Source organism: Eretmochelys imbricata, chromosome 26 (assembly GCF_965152235.1).
Source record: "Eretmochelys imbricata isolate rEreImb1 chromosome 26, rEreImb1.hap1, whole genome shotgun sequence".
Taxonomy (NCBI): Eukaryota; Metazoa; Chordata; order Testudines; family Cheloniidae; genus Eretmochelys; species Eretmochelys imbricata.
In genome coordinates, this window is record NC_135597.1 from 11,349,012 (window position 1) to 11,355,641 (window position 6,630).

Sequence of the window (6,630 nt, forward strand, 5' to 3'; positions counted from 1 at the left end):
CCTTCTTGTAGTGTGGGGCCCAAAACTGGACACAGTACTCCAGATGAGGCCTCACCCATGTCGAATAGAGGGGGACGATCACGTTCCTCGATCTGCTCGCTATGCCCCTACTTATACATCCCAAAATGCCATTGGCCTTCTTGGCAACAAGGGCATACTGCTGACTCATATCCAGCTTCTCGTCCACTGTCACCCCAGGTCCTTTTCCACAGAAAAGGGTTGATTTGCTCTTGTACCATCTCTTAGGAATATGTTCACATGGCTCTTTCAAATAACTATTTTTTCTCCCATCCTCTCTGGTCAGGAATGTCCTTACTTGGTTAGCTGACACCTGGTGCTGTTTTGCCAAAGCCAGGCCTATTCTGGCTCACAGCCTTTGATTCATACTGTTACTTATGCTTACAGCTCCAAAAAGGCCTACCTTGCTCATATTCTGAGATGTGTTCTCTCTGGTTTCAACGTATTCCAGTTCTTATTGTGGTCGGTAAAAACTAAGAATTTCCATTTAGTGGGAAATTCTGACATTTCCTTTTCTCTCAGTTCTGAACAAAAAGTTGAAATTTTGAAAGGTCCCTCAGAACAAACATTCCCCAACTTCATTTCAGGAACACTGAAACAACCTTATTGAAATCTTTTATTTCAATACAATTGAAGCACTTCCTTTTGACATTATCATTTTGGCATCTACTGTCATTATAATCAAAAGGAGAGTGGGAAAGAATTGCTTTGCCTTATTTTGAAATGACAGGCTTCCACTTTATCGAAATAGAATTTCAATAATCTTTCATCCAAAATGTTGACAATCTATATGTTCCATTTTGATTTTGTCAAATTGGCAGTTTCTGATGGAAAAACTGTTTCATCAGAAAATTTTCACCCAGCTGTATGAGCCCAGTCCATCACCATGGTGTCTGAGTGTCAGGTTCCCCAGTGAGAGGGAATTTGCATCTGCATTTTACCTGTGCAGCCTTCAGTGTACCTCTGCAGTGGACCCTGCCATAAATATTGGGTGAACTTAGCCTTTCAACAGCATTGTTGGAAAAAAAATATTTTTCCTTTTTTCATTCTAGTCTAAATGATATAATTAAAAATTACAGGAAATTGTAGGGCTAAAATCAGACAAAGCCAATTATTTTCAAGGATGTCTGGAAGCACTTATACTGCCAAAGAGAAGTTAGAATCTGCTACAGTCTTGTTAAACCAGTATTAGTCTATGACTGTAATTTTTCTCCTTATTATGCCTTTATCAAATAAGTTTTAAAGAGAAGACGTCTTGGAGAAAAAGGCATCTGAGCATGGCATGACTAGAGGAAGAATCCAGAAATATAAAGAGCATTCTTGAATAGTAGGCTTGAATTTCCTCTATTTCCCCATGTGGGATTCATCAGATTGGTGAAATTATTTATCATCTATGCTGAGAATGTTTAGTCCCATTAAAAATTTGATTTTGTTTTCTTTGATTGTTTTCCTCTGTCCTTGGCGGACGTGGGGCACTCAAGGTAGCTGCTACTTGGCTACCTATTGAGAGCATCTTGCTCAAGCACCCGAGTTCTGATTTTCAGTTGTATCTATCTGAGTGAGTGGGCAGCCAAAAAGATAATGAAAATCTTATTCTTGTTGGTGTGATTTTGTTTGATTGATTATTCCTGGTATTGTATTCCATGCATGATGATGAGCAATTAAAACCACCTATTAATTAAATGTATGTATAATGGAAATAAACAGGCCATGGATGCTTTGAGTCACATAACTCTTATGCACAGTTTCATGGTAAACTGAGATCTTTCTGATGACTTTACACACACAAATGTCCTTTTAAGAATTCAGGTGACTGGCAGCCTAGAAAATGTCAGAAGTTTAAGGGTTAACATTTATTGTACTTTTTTTTTCTGCAATAAGTGTTTATGTATGTTTAACTATGGTGCATTTTTGAATGATCTGATCTGATCTTCCATGCTTAATTATGTTGATATGTACATTACTATGCAAATAATCTCATTGAATTTATGGAGACACTGGATGGTGCAGTGATTATGGTGCTAGCCTGGCCTGAGTTCAATTCTTTGTTCTGTGGGGAAATCACCTAGGCCAGTGGCTCTCAACCTTTCCAGACAATGGTACCCCTTTCAGGAGTCTGATTTGGCTTGCGTACCCGCAAGTTTCACCTTGCTTAAAAACTTCTTGATTACAAAATCAGACATAAAAATAAAAAAAAGTGTCACAGCACACTATTACTGAAAAATTGATGTCTTTCTCATTTTTACCATATAATAAAATAAATCAATTGGAATATAAATTTGTACTTACATTTCAGTGTATAATCTATAAAGCAGTATAAACAAGGCATTGTCCTTATGAAATTTTAGTTTGTACTGATTTCACTAGTGCTTTTTATGTAGCCTGTTGTAAAACTAGGCAAACATCTAGATGAGTTGATGTACCCCTGAAAGACCTCTGCATACCCCCAGGGGTATGTTTACCCCGGTTGAGAACCACTGACCTAGGCCTAGATTCACAAAGGTACTGACTTCTAAGTGCTTAGAAAGCCACAGGAATGCATTGCAATTCCCAAAGTCCGAATTAGGTACCTAGGTTCCCGAAACAATGAATGGGGAGAGAGAAAAGGAGGACTTGTGGCACCTTAGAGACTAACAAATTTATTTGAGCATAAGCTTTCGTGAGCTACAGCTCACTTCATCGGATGCATGCAGTGGAAAATACAGTGGGGAGATTTATATACACAGAGAACATGAAACAACGGGTGTTACCATACACACTGTAACGAGAGTGATCAGGTAAGGTGAGCTATTACCAGCAGGAGAGTGGGGATGGGGTGGGGAGGAACCTTTTGTGGTGATAATCAAGGTGGGCCATTTCCAGCAGTTGACAAGAATGTCTGAGGAGCAGCGGATGGGTGAGGAATAAACATGGGGAAATAGTTTTACTTTGTGTAATGACCCATCCACTCCCAGTCTTTATTCAAGCCTAAGTTAATTGAATCCAGTTTGCAAATTAATTCCAATTCAGCAGTCTCTCGTTGGAGTCTGTTTCTGAAGTTTTTTTGTTGAAGAATTGCCACTTTTAGGTCTGTAATCGAGTGACCAAAGAGATTGAAGTGTTCTCCGCCTGGTTTTTGAATGTTATAATTTTTTGACGACTGATTTATGTCCGTTTATTCTTTTATGTAGAGACTGTCCAGTTTGGCCAATGTACATGGCAGAGGGGCATTGCTGGCACATGACGGCATATATCACATTGGTAGACGTGCAGGTGAACGAGCCTCTGATAGTGCTGATGTGATTAGGCCCTATAACACTTCCTCAGCTCTCGTCCCCTAATGCCCCTACTCTACTTGCGCTACATTGATGACATCTTCATCATCTGGACCCATGGAAAAGAAGCCCTTGAGGAATTCCACCATGATTTCAACAATTTCCGTTGCATCATCAACCTCAGCCTGGACCAGTCCACACACGAGATCCAGTTCCTGGACACTACGTTGCTAATAAGCGATGGTCACATAAACACCACCCTATACCGGAAACCTACTGACCGCTATGCCTACCTACATGCCTCCAGTTTTCATCCAGACCACATCACATGATCCATTGTCTACAGCCAAGCTCTATGATACAGCCACATTTGCTCCAACCCCTCAGGCAGAGACAAACACCTACAAGATCTCTATCAAGCATTCTTACAACTACAATACCCACCTGCTGAAGTGAAGAAACAGATTGACAGACCCAGAAGAGTACCCAGAAATCACCTACTACAGGACAGGCCCAACAAAGAAAATAACAGAACGCCACTAGCCATCACCTTCAGCCCCCAACTAAAACCTCTCCAACGCATCATCAAGGATCTACAACCTATCCAGAAGGACGACCCATCACTCTCACAGATCTTGGGAGACAGGCCAGTCCTTGCTTACAGACAGCCCTCCAACCTGAAGCAAATACTCACCAGCAACCACACACCACACAACAGAACCGCTAACCCAGGAACCTATCCTTGCAACAAAGCCAATTGCCAACTGTGTCCACATATCTATTCAGGGACACCATCGTAGGGCCTTATCACATCAGCCACAATATCAGAGGCTCATTCACGTGCACATCTACCAATGTGATATATGCCATCATGTGCCAGCAATGCCCCTCTGCCATGTACATTGGCCAAACTGGACAGTCTCTATGTAAAAGAATAAATGGACACAAATCAGACGTCAAGAATTATAACATTCAAAAACCAGGCGGAGAACACTTCAATCTCTTTGGTCACTCGATTACAGACCTAAAAGTTGCAATTCTTCAATAAAAAAACTTCAAAAACAGACTCCAACGAGAGACTGCTGAATTGAAATTAATTGCAAACTGGATTCAATTAACTTAGGCTTGAATAAAGACTGGGAGTGGATGGGTCATTACACAAAGTAAAACTATTTCCCCATGTTTATCCACCTCCCCCTCCCCCGCCCCGCTCTTCCTCAGACATTCTTGTCAACTGCTGGAAATGGCCCTCCTTGATTATCACTACAAAAGGTTCCCCCCCGCCTCCCCACCCCCCGCTCTCCTGCTGGTAATAGCTCATCTTAAGTGATCACTCTCGTTACGGTGTGTATGGTAACACCCGTTGTTTCATGTTCTCTGTGTATATAAATCTCCCCACTGTATTTTCCACTGCATGCATCCGATGAAGTGAGCAGTAGCTCACGAAAGCTTATGCTCTAATAAATTTGTTAGTCTCTAAGGTACCACAGGTACTCCTTTTCTTTCTGCGGATACAGACTAACACGGCTGCTACTCTGAAACCTGTCATTATGGGGAGAGAGAGGCACCTTTGATTGTGATTAACAAAAGCAAGCATGCTAGGCAGGAAGCTTCCTAAACTAGCCAGTGGGAAAACACAATGAGAAGGATGTGTGCTAAGCCCTGCCCCTTTCATGGCAATAGGGGCCTATTTCTGCTAGTGATTCACAGCTGAGCATCCTTTTTGGAGTTAGGCACCAAAGGTGTTTTTTTGCAATAAGGAACTCCCCCATAACCTTTAGTCAGAGGTCAGGGTACTCCCATAGGATGTTGGAGGCCCCCAGTTCTAATCCCCCTGCCACCTAATAAGGAGAAGGGACTTGAACAATGATCTGCCACCGTAACCATTGGGCCGTTCTGATGTGGAGTTCCCTCACAGTCTCCTGATGTAGTGGTTCCAGTATGGATAAATAGTTAAAGAGTTATTGTTACAGAGGGGCTGGGTCCTGATAGAGTTTAAGGCCAGAAGGGACCACCAAAGATCATATAGTCTGATCTCTTCTGTCACCGGCCACCAACCCCATCCTGCACCCACACATAAACCCAGGGGTAGCCAAACTGCAGCTTGTGAGCTGCATGCAGCTCTTTTACAGTGAAAGTGTGGGCCACAGAGCCCCTCACATCCCTTCCCCGCATTCTCCACTTACCAGACTGTTGTGGGTGCTTGGGGCTTCTGTCTTGCAGTTGGGTGGTGGGGTTAGGAGCTTCTGCCCAGCAAGCAGGGGGGGTCACAGGGCTTCAGCCCCGCAGGAGGTGCCTACCAGGGCTCGGGGATTCAATGGGAGTGGGGCTGAAGCCCCGAACCTTGACAGACACTCACCAGCTCTCAAACTTCTGAAGATTGTCATATGCGGCTCGGCGGGTCAGTAAGTTTGGCCATCCCTGCATAAACCCAACATCCTGGGTGAGTCCTCTAACCACAGTCTATAGAGTCATTCTCTCTGGCCCACTCACTCGCTGGCCCACTCGGTAGGAATGTAAAGGTGTCATTTTGGCTCCTGGAGAGTGTCCGTATAGTTCCATGAAGGGAAGGGAATTACAATGGAGATACAAAAATAAAAAAAAAAATTTTAAATAAGGACGATAGTGTTTCTAAGAAAAGAGGTCCGGTTCGTGCCATAATCTCTCAGCACGCAAAATGTACTGAGAGCTAGACTTCACTAATATAGTGTGTGTGTATCTCTCTCTCTCTCTCTCTGTCTCTCTGTGTATGTGTGTGTATATATAAAGTGAGTTAATGCCAACACTTTCAGTCTTAGGTGTTTAAAGTTAAGCACCTAAATTTGAAAGTTTTGCCCCTAGTAATTAACTGAAATTACAAGACACTATGTCACTATTGTATAACAGTTCTAACTAGTTATGGTAGGATTTTCAAAGTCCCTAAGGAAATTAGGTTCCCAAAGCCTATTGGCTTTGGGGTCCTGGGTCCCTAAAGCTCCTTTGAACATCTTAAGTTTTAGCCCTTTAGCAGAGCATCGGAACAATCTGAACTAATAACAAGGAGTTCTTAAATCCCCTCCAGAAATGATGCAGGCATTGTTATGTGCAGCTCAGTGAAACATCTGCTGAACATTCTTCTCTGGTCATAAAAGTAAACAAGTTAAACTGTATAAGGACAGAGAGAGAGAGACACTAAGGCTGAAATATTATTGTTCAGTTGTATCAGCTGGGGTTATGACATGAACTTAAATGCTGTGCTCTCTTTTGTTTATCACAGCTCAGAAAGGGTACCGTATAAATAGAAAAGGTCCAGAGAATGACACTGAAAATAATGAGAGGCATGAAGTCTCTGTTTTGAGGAGAGATTGCAGAGACTAGG